The sequence below is a fragment of the Physeter macrocephalus genome, chromosome 9 (genome assembly GCF_002837175.3).
Source record: "Physeter macrocephalus isolate SW-GA chromosome 9, ASM283717v5, whole genome shotgun sequence".
In the NCBI taxonomy this organism is placed as follows: Eukaryota; Metazoa; Chordata; class Mammalia; order Artiodactyla; family Physeteridae; genus Physeter; species Physeter macrocephalus.
In genome coordinates, this window is record NC_041222.1 from 73444826 (window position 1) to 73468640 (window position 23815).

The 23815-nt window shown below is 42.1% G+C and overlaps 1 long non-coding RNA gene across 1 annotated transcript; it reads right to left on the minus strand.

The window, feature by feature from the left end:
* Positions 1-11681: 11681 nt before the first annotated feature.
* Positions 11682-16638, minus strand: LOC114486888 (uncharacterized). Its single transcript, XR_003681282.2, has 4 exons — positions 16588-16638; positions 13827-13930; positions 12015-12144; positions 11682-11766 (listed from the first exon to the last, which is right to left on the minus strand). It is a non-coding gene; the product is annotated as an uncharacterized lncRNA (long non-coding RNA).
* Positions 16639-23815: the final 7177 nt, after the last annotated feature.

A 23815-nucleotide genomic window follows, 5' to 3' on the forward strand; every position in this document is an offset into this window, starting at 1 on the left:
AAATAGCTGGAGACTAAAGGTCAGCCACATGAGCAGTATGTGATCGAGCCCCAATTAAAAACTCTGGACACCACAGGCTCACGTGAGCTTTCCTGGTGGGCAATACTTAGGGTGAATTGTCATACCTGGTGACTGGGAAGATGTGATGCTATCTGTGACTCCACAGGAAGAGAATGAGTGGACCCCTCCTGGACTCTGCTCTAGGTGTCTCTTCCCTTGGCTGATTTTAATATGTATCCTTTCGCTATAATAAAACTGTAATAATAAGTATAGCACTCTTGAGTTCTGTAAGTCATTCTAGCAAATTATCAAACCCAAGGGTGGTTGTGGGGACCCCCAAATTTGTAGCCAGCTGGTCTGAAGTGAGAATAATCCTAGGACCACCAAACTTGTGGTTGTTGTCTGAAGTGAGGGCAGTCTTGAGAGGACTGTTCTATCAAACTGTACAGCTGGCAAAACTCACAGCAGTGTCTGAAGAAGCAGTTATGTGGGGCACTGTCTGCAAGCCTAGAGAATGTGGACATGATGTTGTGGGCAATTAAGTTCTTAAACAAAAGAACAAGATATGCAAAGTATAGTTTCACCTCATAATCATGCAAAAGGCAGAGGCAAGGAGACTAGTTAGGGGACTGTTTTTTGTCCATATGTGGGAAGATGAAGGTCTGGACCAGGGCTAAAGTTGAGAATGGGGAAGGTTGTGTGAATAATAACGTTTATTAGGGCATATGCTGCACCAGGCATCAGAAGTACTCCAAACACTTTGTATGTGTGTGTGCTTCTTTGTTTTGTATTTCTTTTTAATATTCATGGTCCCTGCTTTATTTGCATTTGGTCACACTTTAAAATAAAACACACACATGCATATAACTTGGAAAATACTCAAACATTACGAATTAGAACGGCATTAAAAAGGGGACTTACAGGCTGAAAGACTATCCTGGACTTCAGAACGAAACAATACCAATCAATTACTTGAAATTCCTTTGTTCAACACACAAAGATATTTTGCTTTTAATGGGAAATATTTAGGGACCAGAGCTAAGCTTCTCCTGCTGCCTGAGGCAGGGCCTGGCTTCTCTTCATATGCTTTTAATCCTCAAAACAATCTTATAAGGTGGGTCATGTTATTATCACCATTTTACAGATGAAAAAATTGAAGCATAGAGAGATTAATTAACTTGCCCCAAACCACCCGGAAGGCAGAGCTGAGATTTGACCCAGCTGGAATGTGACGGCAGAGCCTGACTCATAACCATTCTATCTCATGAGTTCTACCACATGTAAGACACTGTGGTAAAAGGATCAACAGTATTTGCTGGCCAACTGGATAGAAGAGGAGAAAGTCAGGAAGAGTGAAGGATGGCTCCAGGGTTTAGCACATTGATAAAGGGAAAAACATGGATGCCCCCGAAGGCCCAATTCTTCTATTTTACCATAAGCAGAAAGGATGTGAACCCAGGTCCAAATCTGCCACTAACAAGGGGACCTTGACTGAGTCCTTGGGCCTCCAGCTCCTTGGTTAGAGTAATCCCTAAATACTTTCGCATCTGTGAGAAGCAGCATAGTGAGCAGGCAGCAGCATGAGCTCTTAGATCAGACAGGTTTGGGTCCTGGCTCTGCATTTACTATGTGGCCTTGGGCAAGTAGCTGAGCCTCGGCATTCTCATCTTGGAAATGGGGATCATAACATCTAGGTCATAGGGATGCTGTGAGGATATTTACTATTTTTACTATTATTTTGAAATAATCCATGTGAAGCCCTTGGCACAATGCCTGGCATATAGCTAAGCATTCGATACATGATGGTTTTATTGTGAGTATTCCAGCTCTAACATGCTATGAGATAACATAGAACCACCATTCCAAATAATTCCATCAGCCAAACTCAAAGGTGAATAATTAATGTATCAATCCTTATTAATAAAAATTTAAGAAAAACTAACATTTTTTAGACACCCTTATGCAGATATACATTCTGTATTCTACTGTGTGACATTTACTGTTGTCTGGTGCTGTGGTAATACACTTGATAAACATACAAGTCCACAGTGACACATAACCAACTTGTGCAACAACAATAAAACAGATAATATTATAAAATGAAGATTCAACATCACATCAAACCTTGACCGAAACACAAATGAATCAGCACTCCCTAAAGTGTAACAAAGCAGAACCTTGGTTAAAATCAAGCCCTACAAATTGAGGGAAAAGTTTAGAATTAAGGATATCTGCTGTCATAGACCTATTTGTCTAGTTTGAGGCTATGAAAATATAATACCTATTTGGTTTTCAAATAAAATTGGAGACATTTAAAAGTCAAAAAAATAAAATAATTAATAAAATAAAATCAAGCCCTAGATGCCTAAATACTTAATCCATTTTTTGTCAACTCCCAGCAAAATTTACTTCGAATTTAGCCAAAGGATTATTTCAATTTTTTCTTTTTTTTTTTTCCATAGTGGCCATCAGAGATAGTATTATGACCTCATCCACATATCTGTATAATGCGCTTACTCTTGGTGAATGAAGGAAAATCCTTTAAATCTAAGGATTATTGAAAATAAGCATCCCAGCTCACTATGAATCTAGTACCCTATATTTACCCATTAACTGAGATCAGTTAAAAATCAACATACTTGGGTCTAAACACCTGTTCGTTGATTCAGAATTAGAGGCACAGAGATGAAAAGCCCAACCAGAGATTAAAAAGTGAAATGCAAAGCAAATGTACTTAATTACATGATCATGTATGATAGCAACTTTAATTTCATAATGCAGTGTTTTCCAGTAATCAAAGGAAACACAGGGATTGTATGAGCACAACAGTTCCATCAACATTAACCTCAGAATGCAGCATTTTTCAGTAATGAATGGAAAGAAAAGGAATTATGTAGTTGCAGTAAAGCACACAGTGATCTGCATGATTAGGAGGTCGCATAATGAAGGTAAAATGGGAGAAGCATCATTCCCTCTTAACGGGGTTACTGGTCTCAGTCCTTCTATTCATCACTAGACTCTAAGTTCCCTGCAGGTAGAGGTCCTGTCTGTCACGTTCAACCTTATAACCTCCAGAGCTCTAGTGCTAACACAGAGCTGGCACATATTGGATTCTCAATAACTATGCATTGAATAGATGAATTTTAATATTTTCTAAATCTATTTCCAGTTTGCCTCAGGGCTAATGAAAAATTCCACTGTTCCCTTCTCAATTTATACAATTAAAATTGAAATTAGAAATTTTAATGATTATTGATATCACTTTATCTAATTATTGTTCCATGTTTGCCATCTCATACTTCAAGATCCACATCCTTCCCTCACTGGCCATGGAGAAAGGGAAAATATCAATGTGGATAAATGGGCAGTTAGAGCTCATTGAGCTAAGTGCCTGAGCGTCTGACCACAAAAATGAAAGCATAAAACCAGTTTCTTCCCCTTATTATCAAATAAAGATGGTTCTCAGATCAAATCAATAGACATTTTCTGGGTGCCCACTAAGAGAAAAGCCATGAGCCCAATGAAGGCTACTAAGAAGATTTACTTCCTAAGAGCTTATAACTTAGGAGAGTTAGAAATTTTACATTAATTATTTGCTTCTGTTAATTCCTGGCTTTGTTCCCAATGCAATTCAATATCACTCCATATCTAAGGGACTACCCATTCATCCATAACCACTCACATGCATCTCTGATCATCTCCATTTTGTAGACGTAATACTGATCCATAACTTCATCAAAGGTGGTGTACATCCTGTTCAGGAAGTCCACTACCTGATTTGGCATTCTGGTTCTGGAAAGCTGAGTGAAGCCCACGATGTCACTGGAAATGGGCAATGAGGTAGAAAAAAGTTAAATCAGGCAAAATAATTGGTAAGACCCCATTAAGCAATGGTACCTCCTTGTCCAGCAAAATTTTTTGAGGCTCTCAGAATTCTAAGCCAGGGACCCCAGGACCCATGGGCCAGTTAATTGCTTTAGAAAATATTCCTAATTGTTTCATATGCTTGGTTAGTTTTTCTGCTTGGTTTTGGGTTTGAGGTTTTGGGAGTTTTGCTTTTGTTTTTGTTTTGCTTAGTTTGTCTTAGACTGTACTGGTATATTCAAAGCTAGGCAGCTTGTTTGATGAGAACTTCATCCCCTAACATCTGGCCTTGCCCTGTTTCTGCCAATCAAGTGACTGGGTTTATATAACAAGAGATTTACATAGATTGAGACAGCTGTGCAAAGCTTATTTAGAGAAGTCCCAGGTCGAGGTTAATTTGCTTACCAGTTATCCTGATTCCTACCTATATTCTAGGTCTTTTATTTGGTTGCTAGTGGGGCTTTCATTTCTTCAGATAAATACTCAAAGTTGGAAAGAGGCTTGTCTGCCTTTTCCCCACCCTACGAGAGAGTCTCCATCAGTGCCAGGGCACAACTCTGAGTGTGTCTAAACTCTGGGCTCACTTTCTCATCAGTAAAACATGGAAAGTCCCTTGACTCCCAGACACACTGCTTTGAGCAGACTCACTGCTTTGAGTGCCTGCAGCAAACTGCCCTTGTGCAAATCGTTTAGAATGTTTCAACCTCACAGCTTACAACTTCAATTTACAGGTTTTTGTCTGAACTATCAAAACTTGCCCCCAGGCAGGCAACCTCGGTCCTGCCTCATCACTCCTGTGGCCATTGTATCCTTTGCTATGGAAGGCAAGAATGATATGGTCTATTTACTTCTTTAAAACACATTCCCTAAGATGAAGCAGTATACCTTTCTACATCAATTTCCTACTGTTTTTGCTAAACTGAATGCCTTTTAGCTCTAAGAAATTGATTTAAATTTAAAAATAAAAAGTGGTGGGGGTGGAGGGACTTAACCAAATCACGCCAACGTACCTTATTAACAATGTGCCTAAGTGGTAAACTCACTGCCACTTCACTCAAATGCCTGCATTTTCTTCTTTTGCAGATATTACTTACTCTCCAGCTACTAACAGTCACACACAAATTGTATAATACTGTAAATTGCTTCATCTCTCTGACTTTTGAGTTGAAACCCTAACTCCAGCTATGTTAATTTACCTGAAAAAGATGGATGCACTGAGGTAACTCTGCACTTGGCAAGGTCAGCCTTCTCTTAGGTCATCAGCAACTTGTTTCGGTAACCTGCCTGTTTTCAGATATGAATTAGAACGGTCAATTATCCTCAAGGAAAAGGACACACAAAGCCCAGTCCTCGTGTCTGTAGCATCATTTGTCACCATTGGCATTCTCAGTTGTTCTGCCCTCCACACTCAGTAGTAAGGTGTTGTTTGTATTGTTTGCCTGGCCATAATGGATTTGTACCAAGCCCAGCACATTCCCTAACCTGAACTCTCCCGGGACCAGTGTTGAGTGGGGTCATTGGTACTGTTAGGGGCAAAGAAACAAGACTTAATTGGAGGAATGGAAGCTCTGCTTGTAATCCCATTCACACTGGGCTTTACTGACCAAGCACCTTGGTCACTGAGATCAATGTCTCCCTGAACTGGAGACGCTATTATGGGAATCAGGACCTCTCAGGGTGAGCTAAGCAGGCTCAGCTGCTACCTTGCAGGGATTTGCAATTTAGTTGGTGCCAGCAGTGAGTAGTGTTAGAGAACTCTGGGACTTTGAACTTTGTTGGGGCGGGGGGCGGGGGGAGTTTGATTCGTGGAACATTATGCTCCCAAGAGCAGGCTATCACCTTCTTCACAGGGAGTTTGGTGGTGCATGAACAATTGTACCTGCCTCCTCTAGTCTTGGGAATTAAAAAAAAAAATCTAACATTACTTGAATTTTTAGGCCATTAAAAGAAGCAAACCAACTAAGATCTCCATTCTGGCTGGAGGGTGAAAACCATCAGAGTGATTTACTGGGCACATTTAGCACTCATTCCACTTGCAGGAAGCTTGGGACCCCCCTGGATGGATAAAGGATGAATATTTATTGGAGTCTAATAATAGTGGGAAAATCAAATTTTGTATTTTTTTCAGTGAAAGAAACAGGGTGATATTTCTGTATTTCCCTCAGGAATTTCTGTCTCAATAAGCCATTTTTGATATACCTATTCATAATCTACCCTGGTAATAAGCTAAATACTTATAAATGCATCATGATCTGGCTATATTGCCATTTCTTGTATTTGCAGTTAACTGAAGAATACAAAATGTAGTCAGGCTTCCAATCAATATTTACAGAGCAGCTATCATGTCACAGGCACCGGGGACACAAAAATGAATAAAATTCAGTCCCCACACACTAGTAACACATAATCCTATTAGATAAACAGAAATGCATACAAGTAATCCCATATGTGTGCTAGCTGAATATAAAACCCTGGCTTCCTCTGGCCAAGAGAAGCCTTAAAGGGTTACACAGGAAGTACCGACTATCTCTGCCCAAAGGGGGGCCATTTCAGGTAGATTTAGAAAGTAACTCATTTTCACTGAAAGGAAGAGACTAACTCCCCTATGTCTATGGAGCAGGATAGTCAAGGACTCCAAAAGTTGATAAATAAACCACTCAGATTAGCTTGATTCTTCATTTTTGAGCCCCCTTTGAGAACGTGGATAAAAAACATGGGCCCTCTCCTAGGAAATGCATCAATCTTGCATGTGATTTCAGGGCTGCATGGACTACCTGAAGCCCAGACCTGGACTGTCTAGGGCACCAAATTTAGATAAGCAGACGAAAGCCAACAATAACATCCTGGTAAACATCAATATTTAGGGGTGAAAAGCATTTAAGAGACGTTGACCAGAGAAGAACCATCGAAGGAAACAGTGGTATCATCAGAACTGGGATGGACTGTGGGGACTGGTCATCCAGGGCAGCATCAGTCACCACTAGTTAATAAAACATCAGTGCAAATGCAATGAGATGGAGAAGACTACATTCACCAAAACCCCTCTAGAGGGGCTTACCATATGTGATTGAAAGGGAACACTTAGATAACCCACTTGGAAGGGGAGAGACAGCCCTAAAGGACACGCTGTAAAATAAAATATAGTCCCCTACCTGCCTTCTAAGGAAGGCAGATCAGATTAACCACAGCAGTTTGGGTTTTGCTGAGTACAGTTTGCAGGTTGGGGGCCAAAGCTGAAATGCGTGGGGTGTGGGAACCTGGGAGCCTCCAAACCTACATAGTTAGTGCTCAGCCCCTCCTCTTCATCATCATCGCCACCATCGTCATTATCATCATTATCAACATCATCACTAACACTTATTTTGCTCCGGGTACATTACATGGACTAACTCACTGAATCCTCACAACCATTCTGTGATGTAAAATTAAGATCCCCATTTTACAGATGGGGAAGGGGTGAAGAGTGGAAGAGCTGAGATTTAAATTCAGGGAGTCTAAATCTAGAGCTCTTTTTCTTCGCTATATTGTGAGACAGACAACATTAAAAAAAATAGTTATGAAAGGACAAATTTTGGTCTTTCTAGGCTACTCATATGCCTTGGTTTGAACCCATATGTCTTAGACCTTCCTTCAGTCAGAGAAGATGGGAAGAGAAACAAAAGCACATAGTGTCCTAGAAGCCAAGGGACAAAAAGGAAAGAGTGATCAACTTCTCCAATTCTTTAGAGACATGAACTAGGGTGAGGACTGTCAAATAACCTCTGGCATAAGGCATGACCTTGGGTGAGGGTAATCCTTGCAGAATGAGTGTGGGTGTCATACTGCGATGGGTTGAGGCACAAATAACAGGTAAAAAGAGATCACTGAGCATATATTACTTTTTAACAAGTTCTTCAGCTGAAAGGACAGAAAACAAATTTACTTCAGGATAAGGAAGCTCAAATTAACCCCCCCAACCCCTAGCCCCTACCTCCCCCCCCACACCCCCCCACACCTTGCTCTTTTGTAGGAGTACTAACACTTGCAGCACTTCTACTAACAGCCAGGCACTAAGTTCCTCATATTCATTATCTCACTTCATTTTCACACTAGCGTTATTAGGATTATTCAGAGGTTCAAAGAGATTGAGTCACATAGCCAAGACAGAGGAAGAAACCAAATCTGAACTCAGGATGGCCTGCTTTCAAAGTTCTTGGAATTTCACCTACATGAAGAAAAGGAAAACTGCATATATTAGTAAACTGAGGTGAAGGAGCGAAAGCCAAAGGAGAGCCTGGAGGTACAGGGTATGGTGGAAAGAGGAGATCATCATGGAGCAAAGGTCCAACAGTTTTTTCCCTTTCTATTCAGTCCTTCCTTTAGATACTACATCTCCTAAATTTAATTTAAAAAGAAAACTCATTGACTGCCTCAGATATGGCCTCATTTCTCTACACCTTTTCAGAGCAAAACTCCTTAAAGTAGTTGCCTATACTTGCTATCTCCACTTCCTCTTGTCCTATTGTCCCCTAAATACTCTCCAAAGAAGGCTTTTTCCCCTCCAAACTCCACCAAAACTGCTCTTGTTAAGGCCACCAGGAACCTCCACATTGCCGCATCCAGTGGTTGATTTAAGAATCAACCTCGGGCTTCCCTGGTGGTGCAGTGGTTAAGAATCCGCCTGCCGGGGGCTTCCCTGGTGGCGCAGTGGTTGCGCGTCTGCCTGCCGATGCAGGGGAACCGGGTTCGCGCCCCGGTCTGGGAGGATCCCACGTGCCGCGGAGCGGCTGGGCCCGTGAGCCATAGCCGCTGAGCCTGCGCGTCCGGAGCCTGTGCTCCGCAACGGGAGAGGCCACAACAAAGGGAAGCCCGCATACCACAAAAAAAAAAAAAAGAATCCGCCTGCCAATGCAGGGGACACGAGTTCAAGCCCTGGTCCGGGAAGATCCCACAGGCCGCGGGGCAACTAAGCCCGTGTGCCACAACTACTGAGCCTGCGCTCTAGAGCCCCCGAGCCACAACTACTGAGCCCATGAGCCACAACTACTGAAGCCCGCACGCCTACAGCCCGTGCTCCGCAACAAGAGAGGCCACCGCAATAAATCCACACACTGCCACGAAGAGTAGCCCTGCTCGCTGCAACTAGAGAAAGCCCGCGCACAGCAACGAAGACCCAATGCAGCCAAAAATAAAATTAAAAAATAATAATAAAAAAAAAGAACCAACCTCATCCTACTCAACCAGCAGCAGCATTTAACACAGTTGGTCACTCCCTCCTGCGGGAGACACTTTCCTCCCTTGGCTTCTGAAACACCACCTAACCTTGATTCCAGCTGCTCCTTCTCAGTCTCCTTTGCTGACTTGTCCTCTCTCTCTCCCTGACCTCAACATTGAGGGACCAGAGAGCTCATGCCTAACCTTGCTCCTGCTGCCTCTTTTACTTTTTACTTTATCTTCTACTTCTCTGCCCCACTGTCCCACTCCACTGACCCCCTTGCTGTCCCTCCTACTCCAAGCATGCTCCTGCCTGTGTGCCTCCTGTCCGCCATGCCCCGATGTCCCTTACTTCGTTCAGGGTGCTGACCACACCATAGAAAACAGCAGCTGCAGTCACTCTCTCACTCCTAACATGGCTTTATTTTTCTCCTAGCACTTATCACCACCTGACACATTATATAACTCTTTGTTAGTTTGTACATTTCCTGTATTCCTTCCCTAGATTCCGAACTCCCCATGAGCAGAGAATCAGTCTGTTCTGTGTACTGCTGTATTGCCTGCCTAGTACAATGCCAGCACGTAGTAAATAATTAATAAGTACTGGTTCAATGACTAAATGAAAGGAGGCAGCAAGATGGGATCCAGAACCCAAGTGGAGAGGTTAGCCTCAGAAAGCAGAAGGCATATGCCTTCCTCTGAAAAAAGAAGGAACAAGGCAGAGATAGGCCTTTATTGGATAAGTTTGTTGATAGTTGGAAGTGGGGAACATGGGTCAGTTTCACACGTTAGAGGCCATAATTAGGAAGGCGGGGTGGTGGAACAAGGTGATCCATTGCGAGTGAGGACAGATGAGATTAGGAAGGAATGTAAGGAAAGCAGTAAATGTTAGGAGTTACCATCAAGGCAACTGGGGATAAATAAAAAGACTGCCACACAGCTGTAGTCTACATGGCCGAGAACACCCAGGTCAATGTCTGGAACTAACATACCTGGATCTCAAGACAGATGGAGTGTTAAAACTCCAGGTTTGAAAGTCACTGGCATATAGGTAGTGGTGGAAGCTGAGAGCAGGAGCTAAAGCCGAGAGTTTCTGAACAAGTAAAGTGCATGCCAAGGGTAGACCCCAGGAAACCATCAACAGCCAAGGTGTGCATGATGGTTGCAGAGCCGCTGAAAAGACTGTGAGGAAGCCAGCTGGGCAGCAAGGGCTGAAGAGGAGAGAGGAAGTAGGGAAATCCAGAGAGGAGAGAGCTTCAGAAAGAAGGGAGGAGTTAGAGGTGTCAATGCTGGAAAGTGGTCAAACAGAAGAACCAATTATTCTAATTGGTTATTAAAGAATTATGGGTCTGGCAATTATCTTACTACTACTGATTCCATTGCATTAAAACAATGCTTAGTTTACTTGCTGAACTGCTAGTTAGTAGTTTTCCAAGCAGGGATACAAATTAGTATCCACCAGTGAGCTTTTAAAATACTAATGACTGAATTTTCCCCCTGAATAATTATAGCAGAATATCCGAAGGGTGGGGTCCAGGCATGAGTTTATCGTGAAAGTCCCAGGGGATTGTAATGTGCAGCCAGGAATGAGAAGTCCCTTGCTAGGGGAAACCAGGCCTTCTACAATAACCACGTGGAGAACCTCCATGCCTGGCACATACTGAGCAACCCTAGCCCACCCAACAGGGCAGAGGATAGAAAACTTTGGTCCTTGAGATAATGGGAACAATTTGTTGGGATGCTGGGGGACCTTGCCTAGGCACCTAAGCCTGGGGATATAATGGTCACCCTCTCTGCCAGGTACCCACTGCCTATTTGCTTGCTTGGTTTAGCAGAAACTTCAAACAAAGATCCTGGTCTACCATCATCATCATCATCATCATCATTATCATACCTATTGAGCTCTTCATTGTACCAGGCACTTGCTAAGAGCATCACATGCATTAACTCATTTAATTAACTCATTTAATATGACACTCCTCTTAAGTAGGTACAGCTTTTAATCCCTATTTTATGAGATAAAGAAACTGAGGCTCATAAAGTGACTTGCACTTGCCCAAGGATCATAAAGCTAGAAAAAGGCAGAGCTGGGACACTAATCCAGCTCTGGCTCACTCCAGAACCCAAACTCTAAGCCATGCCTACATCAAACCTACACCATACTCCACTGCCAGGGTTGGAGTCCTCCACCTGCCTGAACACCTCCCCTGCAGCTTCCTAGTAGGGCTGCTCTTCCAGCTCCACCTCCCCCTAGGCTGGGATCTTCCTTACGAGACTTATGCACAGCTGCCCCAAATCCAGTGCTGACATTAAATCCTTTCCTTGGCATTACAGGTAAAGATTTGTCTTCTCCCTTCAACCTTAGACACACATTAACTTCTTTTTAAGGGACTCAAGAGTTATCAAAATTCTAGTGCAAATGAGAACTGACCCTTTAAAATTCATACAATCAGAACACAGGATTTTAAAACAAAGATGTAAAATTGTTATTTCCATGGCTTCAGCAATTAACTTTCAGAAAAGAGCATTCCAGAAAAACAAGTCAAATGGAAATGCATGAACTAACTAAATCAGCCTTTATTATTGACATCGTACTTCAATAATGCATTACTTACTATAGAGCAGGAGGTCCGTTTTTTGGTTTTCAGGCATTAGGTATTGGGTCCTTTCTGCCACAAGTACTTCTGGGTGTTTCCTGTACTTCTCCAACTAAGCAGCCATCACAAAGAGAAATTATTTCATGGGAACACTTTGCTCCCTGTGTATTAATCTCTGACTCTTAGAAAGCTCCTAGAAGGCAGAGGGATTTCCATAGGGGGCCTTGGCTTATAATTATCATCCCCTTAGGATCCAGTAAGCAAGCCAGCTCTGAGGGGGTGCACCACTGAGACTTGCTCTGGTAAATCCATACCTGAATGGGTGCAGTTAGTGAGGACTAGGAAGTCACCCAAGCTTACCAGACACATCATCAGATTCACCGGACAACTTTGTTGGGATTCATCTTGTATAAAAGCTTCTTTACTTGTTCAAATTGGGTCTTTAGGATGGGTTGTCTTTCCTGTACCTCTTCCTGTACCTCCTAATCAACTGTAGTGATCAAGAGTAACAGTCATGCACTGATTTACTGATATTCTGAAAAGAACTACAGAAATGAACAATTTGGAATCATCTATTCCTGGGTTTCCCTATCTTTTTTAACCTTAGCCCCACCAGCCAGGAAGATCTGGTTGAGCTTTACATTCAGTAGCTACAACTGTTACATCAATATGATTTTTGTTCATTTTGCAAATATGAAATTTGATAATATCACACAAGATACGTGCTCTTTTAGGGGCTCATACCCAGTTCTGATATGCAACCTGTGTCTGCCCCTTGGATTCACTGATGTAGTATCCTTTTTTATCTTAAAGCTAAGGAAACTAAGGGAATTTCCTGGTGGTCCAGTGGTTAGGACTCCACGTTCTCACTGCTGAGGGCCTGGGTTCAATCCCTGGTCATAGGAAATAAAATCTCACAAGCTGCGCAGGGCGGGCAAAAAATAATAATAAGGAAACTAAAGCCCAGAGATTCTCAGATGCCAGAGGCCTGAGGGTTTAAGCTCATGAGGGCAATTAACGCCATGGCTGGGACTAGATCAATGAACTCTGTAATATCACTGGCTGGTCCATTCCACTCCACCACTGTCCTATGAACTGCACCTAACCCTTTCAAAGTCACAATTCTCATTTCATGTTTTGGTAAATTAATTCTTATCAATTATACAAATTATCATAAGCCCATGTGCATGTGTAAATCCCAAAGTGACAGGTATTAGGGCTCCATAGCTGTATCTGCTATCTGTGTGCTGCATATGAACATGCTTGCTTTATTTTCATCATCACATGTGTCACTTGGTCATTATGTTTTATGGTACCAGAGCTCTGCAGGAATGCTGGGCTCCCAACTTGGATTCTGCCCTCTCTCTTCTCTTCTCTCTCCACGTCTTCTCCCTGGGAGGCTTCACCCTATTTATGGCCACATTACAGCATGGAAAGTGATGGTCCCCAAATTTCTATTTCCATCTGAGCCTCTGTTTCAAGTTCCTGATACATATTCCAGTTGCCTACTGGGTCATCTCTACCTGGAGGTGGGTTTGGAAAAGCCAGAAAAATGCCAAGACGTTGTTATTGTTACTTGAGGCAACAGGCTACTCTTGTTTTGTTTTTTTAAATAATAACTACCACTTATTTTTTTATAAGCTAATTCATTTATTTATTTTTTATTTATTTATTTTTGGCTGTGTTGGGTCTTCATTGCAGTGCACAGGCTTTCTCTAGTTGTGGCGAGCGGGGGCTACTCTTCATTGCGGCGCACGGGCTTCTCATTGCGGTGGCTTCTCTTGTTGCAGAGCACGGGCGGCTACTCTTCGTTGCGGTGCGCGGGCTTCTCATTGCGGTGGCTTCTCTTGTTGCAGAGCACGGGCTCTAGGCACGCGGGCTTCAGTAGTTGTGGCACGAGTGCTCAGCAGTTGTGGTTCATGGGCTCTAGAGCGCAGGCTCTGTAGTTGTGGTGCACAGGCTTAGCTGCTCCGAGGCATGTGGGATCTTCCCTGACCAGGGCTCGAACCTGTGTGCCCTGCATTGGCAGGCGGATTCCCAGCCACTGCACCACCAGGGAAGTCCCCAGGCTACTCTTGTTGATATACCTCTTTCCAAGACATAATATGAGCTCGTGGTTAGTCAATGTAATGGCTTCAGAGTCAAGTTCCCTGTCCCTCCTCACCCTCTTACCTCTGCATACTCTGAAGGGCAAGGACAGAGATTCTCAGTCTTCCCTGTAATCAGCTCCTCAAGAGGGAGACACAAGGATGCCCCACAGAATGAGGCTCTTCTTTCTGTGGAAGGGGAGAAAAGGAATGAAGAAAAGTAAAAAACAACTTAGCATTAGAAATAATCAAAACAGAAGCATGTGCCAAACACTCTAGAGCAAAATATAATTTAACTTATACTCCAATAAAGAAAAAAATATATATATATATAATTTAACCACTCTGAAAGCTACACTCATTTTCAATGATTTATTTATTCATTCACTCAACTAACACTGAGCACCTAACATGTGTCAATCATGTCCTAGGCACTCGGATATAGCAGGGAGCAAAGCAGACAAAGGTCTTGCCCTAGAGGAGTTTATAGTCCTGAGGTGAGAGACAGCAATCTACCAAACATACAAAACTTGTCAGTTTGAGATAAGACAACAGAAGAGAATTTAGGCAAAGGAATCTAAGTCAATGATGGACCATAGACCCTAATGCAGGTGAGGAGGAAAGGGGGGTATGAGAGGGAGTGAATTGCAGTCAGGTCAATGGATTGGACGTCCCAGAATGATACATTGGTGAGGTTGGAAAACTAAAGGCAATTTGCTAGAAAAACAGGAGGTGGAAGTCAAAGAGTGAGATACTGACATGGATACTGTGGAGGGGTTGCAGCGTGGGGTAATAATGATATCTCAGGTGTGATATAGAAATGGGTAGTTGAGGCAGGTAAAGGACAAGATCAAGGGAGAAGATGGAGGTCAAAAAACCGACGGGTATTGGGCACATCGTCCTCATGGATATTGAGGTCACGCAAAATTATAAAGGAAGTAGAATTGGAGAGAGAGAAACAGGAAGCCCAGGGCTGAATTTGTGTCCTTCCACCAGAGAACTGAATGGGAGTAAGGGAGCGAGCTAGAGCCTTGACTAGCTCTCTCAATCTCTCTAGGTCTCAGCTGCCACATCTGAAAACAAACTAGCACAAATAAACAATCTATAAGGTGACTTCCACCTAATAGCTCTAGTTTTGTATGTCCCCAAAGGGACAAGCTGAGATGATTGATTCAACCCCTTAGCCTCCGTCTGACAGGTAAAAAGGGACATAGGGAATGCTAACTATCAAGTTAGCAAGTATATCAATTTATCTGTTAAATAGCATTTGGAATTACACTGTGCATTAGGCATTCCTTTATATGATCTGCTCTGGAGCCCTTACTAAGTGCATTAATTAACCACGAAGGAAAGAAAATTCAATTGTGCCACCAATCCCTGTCTCTCTCTTCTTTCCACCATGTCATTTCCACCATTTGAAAGCTGTCAGTGCTCCTTTCTGATCAAGCATGACTTTCTCAACCTGGCGTGTAAGAATCTCCACCAGTGGGCACCTCCTAGACATCCATTCATTCCAGTGCTCACCACCATGGGCTGGTCGACTCTAGCACTGCTGCTCAGGCCCTCTACTCCTCACTGCCCCTCACAACCCACACCCCCTGTCCCTGCTCTCCACACACTCACCTCACTCCTGTAGAGGACAGAGTGATGTCATCCTAGCCCCTGCCATTGACAAGTTCCATATATGGTTACTGATCAGTACAGAAATGACATTGCTCATCTGCCCTTGTCTGAGAAAGTCTGCTTTCAGATATTGATGACAAATGGTGACTAGTATGAGCCAATCCCCACGAAGAGTATTAGTTCATTGTTTTGTTTTGTTTTGTTTTAGTCCCTGTGGGATTACACTTAAACTGCATGGTTGTTGTTGAAAATTAATTTGCTTAATCATATATTAAAGCTATAACCAGTTAATTGGGCAGTAACTATATAATTGGGGGAAATAGGAATAGTGAGCCCAAATACTGTAGTTATCGGTATAAAATAAATTCTCCACTACCGTCAACGTTTCACGATTCCTCTGATCTGAGAGTTGAGGCAGATTTTCTCATCATATACTACCATCTCTCCTGCAATTCCTCTTTGCATTTCTTTAAAAGTACCAAGATCAGTTGATATTGTCTGTTCTGGTTGAAATTCCCACATCCCTGATTTATCTGTTAAATGGCATTCAGAAGCACACAAAACTGTTGGTCAACATACACAGCTCCCAAGGGTTTTACATTTTAAATAATGAAATGAAAAATTATTTCAAAGAACCATATCCCACCTTCACTTGCCCCCTATTTCTCTTATAGATAATGTCTTTATGACAGTTTTGGTCTCTGTTGAAACTATGTATAATTTCTGTGATCTACTAGAAATCATAAACCTGGAGGGAAATTTCTTAAAATAAATAAACAAAACCAAAGGATAAGAGGAATTTATTTAAGGATTCACATCCTGGGGAACAAAATCCACACTCAACATCATTATCATTGGAATATGGTCAAACGAAACAAATCCCAAAGGATCCCTGTGTTTCAGATGCAGTGAGAGAATGTTTAGTCCTGCTCTCCTTCAACTCAATCTGCCTACACTTGGATGGGGGAACTCACCCTAACACCCAGAAACACTTTAGTATGGAATTTTTTCAGTACTTTTTCAAACCATAAGTATATGCTATTCAAAGATAGATACATACATAGATAGATAGACAATATATATCTTATTCTCTCCAAAAAATATATGATCAAATCAGACACAACATCGTTCTCTGCTAGGGTAGGACATACTGTTCACTGCTAAGCAATGGAGAAGCAGACTCTCTGATGGTTCACTTGAAAATATGTCCAATAGACTCTTACCAAGACCAGGTCTCTTCGTGTGGCAGTCTCCAACAAAATGATGGCATAGCTGCAAAAAGACACACAGGTCATTTTGATGTGAAATCCCTCATCCAGAGCAAATTAAAAATCCACACAGATTTTTAATGTGTGGCTCTGTGAAATGCAGAGCCACGGTTTGCAGGGACAGTGGACACATTGCTTCAGGTAAGCTCAGCTATACACACATTTTGAATGCTATGGGGACATAATTATCCAGAAAAAAGTGAATGTTTCTTCCAAATAAAATTGATTTGCCTATACATGTCACATTTAAAAATAAATTGAGATGTTCATAGGCTTATCTATAATTACAGACCAGAAGTTATTTGTTATGCTACTTACATTGCTAATACCTGCTGGTCCATGAATATCAACCTGAACTCTTTTGTTAGTTATACTTGGTAAGAGATCATGTTAGAAATACTTTTCCCAGATGCTCATATTCCTGTTACATTTTCATTGTGGTGTTACATAATCATATCTGAGTGTTTACTTCTGGTACTCCTAAAATTTCATTTTTCATATTGAAAACTTAAAGCTGCCCCCAAATTAATTTTGGTTAAAGGTGTGAACTAGGAATCTAATGTTACTTTTGCCAAATGGTTAGACAGTTGTCCTGAATCCTTTATTCACACAATCTCTCCTTTTCTCTCTTATTTGAAATTCCATTTTTTCAAATACTAAATTATCATATCCACTTTGGCCCATTTCAGGACTATCTGCTTACCTTTCTGCCTCATTTCTCTCCACTCCTACCTCCCACTCCACCCTCATCTCTAAGCTCTGGTAATACTTAATCGATTTACAATCCCAGACTGGACCATCCTCTCCTACATATTTCACATATTGTTCTCTCTCTTTGGAATGACCTGTCTTCTCCCCTTCTCCTGGCAAACGTCCACTTTTCCTCAGCTCACCGCCACTGGGAAACCTCCCATGGTCCATTCATTCCCTATGCCCAGTCTAGACTAGATGCTATCCCCATGCACCTGACACTCCCCTAGGACTTCCATCAACACTTCTATAACTCTGCTTATTTGTCTTTCCCACCAAGCCAAGACATTCTTGAAGGCAGGGAATATTTCTTATTTATTTTTGTAACCTTCACGTCCAACACAGTGTTTGTTATATAAATTTATTAGACCTAGCAAGTGCCTACTACTTGCCTGTAGCTACACTCTTTAGATGTTAAACAGGACTTTCTGTCAGCATATCCAGTCAGGTCTCCGCTGAGCACCAGTGGGTGAGCCTGGTTCAAAATCCTGTTCCCTCTAGGCATCCTTGTCTAGATATAATGACCTACCCATTCCCATTCATGCCCCAAGATATAACACAAATCTTCTTCCAAGATAATGCATTCAGATGGCAATAGATCCTTAAGAATGTTGATGTAACCTTTCTATTTTTATTATAGAAACTGCAATTTAAACCTATGCAAGTAAATTTCTGTTAAATTCCTACAAAAAAAAAAGAATGTTGATGTAAAGAGGGCGTGGTTCAGAGAGATCAGCTCGGTGCTTTGTGACCACCTAGAGGGGTGGGATAGGGAGGGTGGGAGGGACACGCAAGAGGGAGTAGATATGGGGATATACGTATATGTATAGCTGATTCACTTTGTTATAAAGCAGAAACTAACACACCATTGTAAAGCAATTATACTCCACTAAAGATGGTAAAAAAAAAAGAAAAAAAAAAAGACGGCGTGGTTGCAGGATTTCACTAGTGTGTCTCCTACCACGCAAATGCCTGGCTCCTGCTGGAAACCCCAGTTGAGAGGAATGTCACCATTGAACAGAACATCCATCAAGCTTCCCTTTGGGCAATATTCTGTCACAATAACCACATCTGGCACTCCAATGAATCTGCAAATGTTTGGATGATCTAATTCTCTGGGGAAATCAATAATACAGACCAGAAAGGATCTTTCTGGAACATGATCTCCTAATTCCCACTTTAAAATTTGACCTAGTTTTTCTGAACCATAAAGGAAAAAACATCCTTCTGGATTTAGTGTTGGGCACAAATAAAGCTTGCAAATCTACCCATTGTGATGCAGAATAAAGTATTTAGAAAAAAACATACCTCATCATCACAATTCATTCTGGGCCAGGCACTTTACATCCAACATCACTCTTCTGCACAAAAATCCTGCCTGGTAGCTATGATTATCTCCACTCTGATGAGGAAACTGAGGCTCAGAAAGGTGAAGTAACTTGGCCAAGGTCCCCCATAGGTAAGAGAGCCAGATCCTAAGCCTGACTTTGCCTAATTCCAAAATTCATTCATGGTTTTTTAACATTGCCATACTGTATTCCAATATAAAATACAGATACAAAGAGGAAAGATCTCACATTGAGAAAAGTTTCATTTTTCTCAAAAATGTTGTTCCTTTGAAAACAAAAGGCAATTTTCACAAGCCAAGTAGTCACAGATTTTTCAGAGCCTTTCCACACTGGCCTCTCATATGCTTGTTTCTCTTTAAGTTGGAGTACCCCACTCCTGGAGAAGGAGAAAGCTCTTCCCCAATCCCAGGCGTGCAGATGGCTTTTCCGCGTGGCTAATTACTACATCTGCACCATCAGCACGGAGGCACAGGTGCTGTTTTGCATAAACCAAGGATTGACTTGCAGACTGTCCATGGGGAGTTTTCTAGGCATAACATTTTTCTCCAATCAAAATTCCATCTTTTCAGCCTAAAGCTTGTTTCCCCAGTCATCAATCCTTGGATTAGATCACAAACAAGACATCCTCCAAGGGATAGCACAGAGCATTACTCTTCAAAACTGATTCTGGTGAGGGGAGGAATACTGATGCTGGTTGTACAGCAGATAAAGGACCTTCTGCCCGCTCTCCCCTCTGTTAGGAGGATTGGATGAATGCTCTGGTCTCTCCTACCCATGATTCACTTTCCACTGAGGGGGTAGACCATGTGATGGGTGAGAGTTCATGCTCACTGTGCTACAATTAATGGTGGACAGCACTAGTGTATTAAAGACTGCCCCGGGCTTTCCTGGTGGTGCAGTGGTTGAAAATCCGCCTGCCAATGCAGGTGACACGGGTTTGTGCCCTGGTCCGGGAAGATCCCACATGCTGCGGAGCGGCTGGGCCCATGAGCCACGGCCACTGAGCCTGTGCGTCCGGAGCCTGTGCTCCGCAACGGGAGAGGCCACAGAGGGAGGGCCGCATACCACAAAAAAAAAAAAAAAAAAAAAAAAAAAGCAGACTGCCCCTTCTGTTTCTGTTCCACGTGGTAAGCCCCCCGGGCTATCTTTCCTAAGTGGGGCAGGCTTGCCATTCTTCTTGTTCAACCTATGACTAGGTGGGTGTGGCAGGCCTGTAGTCTTGGCATGTGGATGGTGAGAGAAGTGACTGCAGGCCCAATTCTCACTTGCTCACTCTGTCATGGGGCTTAGCATGTGAATCTAATGCCTTAGATTTGGGCTGGGTGGTGGAAGCATGCACTTCAACTTTTCACACCAGAGTCAGGTTCTCTAATCTAGCTTTTTTAAAAATATATAAATTTATTTATTTGTTTATTTATTTATTTTTGCCTGCATTGGGTCTTTGTTGCTGCACGCAGGCTTTCTCTAGTTGCAGCAAGCGGGAGCTACTCTTGTTGCGGTGCAAGGGCGTCTCATTGAGGTGGCTTCTCTTGCTGCAGAGCATGGGCTCTAGGCGTGGGCTTCAGTAGTTGTGGCGCACAGGTTTAGTTGCTCCGTGGCATGTGGGATCTTCCCAGACCAGGGCTCAAACCCATTTCTCCTGCATTGGCCGGTGGATTCTTAACCACTGCACCACCAGGGAAGTCCCTCTAATCTAGCTTTTACCAAAGTTTACGCTGCATATCAGGAGCTTGTCTATCTAGGAAAAAAGTGATACTTTCCTGTCTATTATCCATTATGAGTATTCCCCATTGGTCAGATCAGAAAGAGAAGTAGAGATGAATAGCACCCTGAACATCTAACAATTAAGAGTTCTTGGAAACCAGGTTCTGAAAATACTCTCTATCAACATTAGAATGGCACCAAGTCAAGGGCACATAATGAAAACCTTCCTGATGGCAAGACGAGATATTTAAAATACCTGAGGTATGGCATATTAAAAGAACCATCACTTCTTCCCTGCTTCATAATCCATGATATGCTTTTTATATACACCTCAAGTCAATGATGCTTTGGTTGGCTGACCCTGGCAAGCCACAAGGCACTTTGCAAAGGTGAAGAATTGGAAGTTCAACAGCATGTGGCTGCCAGGTACTGCAGGCTACTTTGTACCTGAAAGACTAGTTTCAGTATCAGGACTATTTTGCAAAATTGCAAACTTTAACCTAACCGAGTATCTGCTAACCAATATAAACTGCTGTCAGCCCAGTGTCTCCCTATTCATTCCCTACCTTTTTTTTATCTGAAGAGGGAAATGAATGCTGACATATTACTCCCCATTAGTCTTGGGAGTAAGAAACCAGGAAAAAAATGCGATGTGCCTACTCCCCACTCCCCTATCTCTCCTGAATCTAAAGTCAACTACACAGGTCAGGGAGGAGTGGCAGGGCGTATAAAGGAGCTGAATCACTGAAGGGAAATGCAATCATGATTTCTACAAATAGTTGTTTCTAGCATAACCTGTTCACAAAATAAGGCCTTAAATGTGTTTTTTTTTTAATAATAAAAAACTATTGTGCTTTTGCTGCAAACAACATTCAAGTTCTCTAAACATTTGTGATATTAATTCTATCCAAGAGAAAGACAAATATATGATATCGCTCATATATGGAATCTAAAAAAATGGTAAAAATGAACCTATTTACAAAACAGAAATAGAGTCACAGATGTGGAAAACAAACTTATGGTTACCAAGGGGGAAGAGGGGGAGGGATAAATTGGGAAATTGGGATTGACATATACACACTACTATACATAAAATAGGTAACCAATAAGAACCTACTGTATAGCACAGAGAACTCTACTCAGTACTCTGTAATGACCTATATGGGAAAAGAATCTAAAAAACAGTGGATATATATGCATGTATAACTGATTCACTTTGCTGTACACCTAAAACTAACACAACGTTGTAAATCAACTATACTCCAATAAAAATTAATTTAAAAAAATTCTACCCAGCTGTATTATAATACATTGGTCATCACCCTAGTCTTCCAGCCCTTAATGAATCCTGATCTATCCTTTGCCATGATGGGTTAAATATAAAATAAAATATAATATGAATCAATGAAAAGTAAGAAAGGCTATTAGGTTTTTATTTATGTGCCAACTCTGAGAGATGATTGGTAATGACTAACTGAAGCACTGTGTTGAGAAGGATTCTGAGGACTATCCAGGCCCAGTAGAAAACGTTCTAATAAGAAGGTCCATGGATGTGAACAAGGTCCATGGGCATGGGCATTGCACATGTTTCCCATCCTTGACAGAGACAGAATCTTACCCTTGAGTCCAAAAGGCCAATTTGCAAGGACATAAGTAGCAAGGTCTAGTGCCACAATAATATATATGAAGAAGATGTTGAGTTTGAACTTACTACAAGTTCAATACAAGCCAGCAACATGAAGGCAGTGACAAGAGGCTGATGCTATCTAGGGTGGTGTGGGTGGAGGAATGCTGTCCAAAATTAGGGAGGTGTGTTCTATTCTGTTCTGGCAGGATCATGGTGACAGTGGTGGGTCCCACTCCAGATGCCACACTTAGAAAGAAATGTTAGTCAACAGGCTGGAGAGCAGTGCACTCAATAAAGGGCTTTGGAACCTGAGTTTTATGAGGAAAAACAATGTTCAGCCTGGTGAAGAGAAAACTTAAGGAAGTCCTGATACCCATCCTTCCCAGAAACCTAGCATGCTGCTGCCCCCAAAGTGGACCACCCGAGGTCTTCAGCACCACAAATTTATCTAATTAGGTAACCCATATAAGCTCTCTGGTGTGGTTACCTGCCTTCCACTACTACGGTATGCCTGCTGCACACAGATGTTAAGCAGTAGGCTGGAATCAATTAGCAATTATAATTAAAGCTGAACATAATTAACAACATAATAGTGAGCTATTCTTGCTTAATTTCCTGAAGTCGGAATACTATGATGTTCCTGACAGAAGATAATAAATATAAATAAAGCTCCCAAATTCAGATGAGCATGTGAGTCACATCCAAATAATTGTTCATCAAGCCATTGTTACCAACTGGAAATTCACTAGCCCACACAAATGTAGATTAATTATCTTAATTAAAGCTCTTGTGGCCCACTACCAATAGACTTGGATGTCCCTGCTGTCTTTAAATGCTTAAAAATTAGATAGCTGATGATTGCACAACAATTTGAATGTACTTAATGCCACTGAACTGCACACTTTAAAAAGGTTAAAATGGTAAATATTATTCTGTATGTATTTTACCACAATAAGGAAAAAAGTTATTTTTTAAATAGCATAGTGTAGTGATAAAACTATAGGCTACTGAGTCAGTCAGAGAAGAGCATAAACTCTGGCTGGGCCACTTATTGGCTCTGTGACCTCAAGCAAGTTGATAAACCTCTCTGAATCCCAGTTTCTTCCTCTGCAAAATCAAGTAATAATACCTACCCATCAAATGAGGTAAGTAGTTGGAAGTAAGGAGTAGAAATGGTGCATAGAAAGCATTCCATGGGTGACATGGCAGCTGAGGACATATCAGACTCAGCATAAGGACCAATGGGTGGAAGACCCACTGGCATTCAGGATAAGGAAGATTTGTAAACTTAGAGTTGCCCGACAATGCAAAAGGCACCTCCACAGAAAGTCTGTAGCTCTGCAAAACTACAGCCCTGAAAACAACAGCAATGGAGAAATGATAACCCAAGAAGCAGAGGTTCAAAAACAAAGGTTTATTCTCCAAGATTAAGACTCCTAATCCACTTCAGAGGATGAAGGGTTACCTATTAACAGCAGACAACCATTGTGCAGCTCAGGTTTCCGAACAGGGGTCATTTCTCAAGGCCGCCAGCCCCATGTTTCTGCTTACCTTACTTGCTTCACTTCCCTATGGATCACCTTGGAGAAAGTGAATGTCTTCTTCTTGATCTTCCTATGGCCACAGTCCTACCATCACTGTATTAAGAAATGCCACTTAGACTCTTGTTTGTGTGAGGTCAGAACTGCGTTCCCTCCTTATCCATGGGTAAAGCTGAGCAGTGTCCTCCCAAGACAAGCTGGTTTGATGGGCA